This window comes from Tupaia chinensis, unplaced genomic scaffold (genome assembly GCF_000334495.1).
Source record: "Tupaia chinensis unplaced genomic scaffold, TupChi_1.0 Scaffold000318_1, whole genome shotgun sequence".
NCBI lineage: Eukaryota > Metazoa > Chordata > Mammalia > Scandentia > Tupaiidae > Tupaia > Tupaia belangeri.
In genome coordinates, this window is record NW_006159811.1 from 3,220,021 (window position 1) to 3,221,151 (window position 1,131).

Consider the following 1,131-nt stretch of genomic DNA (forward strand, 5'->3'; position numbering starts at 1 on the left):
CAGGACACAGATTTTTTTGTTTCCTGTGTACAGAGATTTTTAGTTTGATCTGAGTAGGTACTATATCTCTTTTTCCTCACAGAACTTTCAACATTTTAAGGCTCATTAAATGAATAAAGTTAAAAATGATGTGACAAATAAAATGGTGATAAAGGACAAAATGAGGACTAGAAAGTGATTTGTGATATCTGTGGTACAATCAAGACAAAAAAATTTAGTAAACTAAAAAGTATGTAAGAGCTCTTGATGGATAATCCAATTATTTTTATTAAATAAAGTTCCTTAAATGCTATGTGATGGTTTGATTTAATTTCTGTATGGTTCTTAGATGTAAAAATATCTCCACTAACAGGTCAGTTTAACTTCTTCCTTCTGTCACCTGCAGTTTTCAAATAAGGCAACAAGACAACAGAGGTTAGTACCTAATCATATGACAACCTTATTTCAAAGACTAACCAGTACAACTGTACTGATACCCAAAAAATGAATGAGCCAAGTTCATTTATCTTAAAGTTTCTTTCAAACCTTTTAAAAAGATCACTGACTCAATAAGAGATTTATATGATGAGAATTTATATGTAGCAATGAAATAAATCTTTAAAAAGGTGTAGAATTCCTTTAACAAGGTATTTTGTTTGCTTTTCTTTGCTGCGATGTGTACTATACTGTTTTTGTTTTTAAAATTAGCCCTATGTGCAATTTGCTGCAACTGTAAAAATGGTGACAGAATTCAAGTTTTTGTTTAGTGTGGTACTTTCATTTTGTTATTGAAAATATGAGAAGTCATCGCTTAGTCTCTCCCTCTTTTGAAAGGGTAAAAAATGTTAATGATAAGAAAATAATTTCATTTTCTATTTCAAGATAAGTTTTATAAAAATTTTACCTACTAGATTTATGATATTTTATTTTCAGTTAAAGAAATAAACATGGTCTTAGATGTGTGTGTATATATATATATACACACACACACACACACATACACACATAGTTGTTGGGAAAGTCATGACACATTTTTGCATAAAAAACATAGAAAAATATGTCATGACTTTCCTGATGACCAAATATATATATATAGATAGATATATAGATATAGATATAGATATATATGATTCGGAAATGACTTTTTTTTTT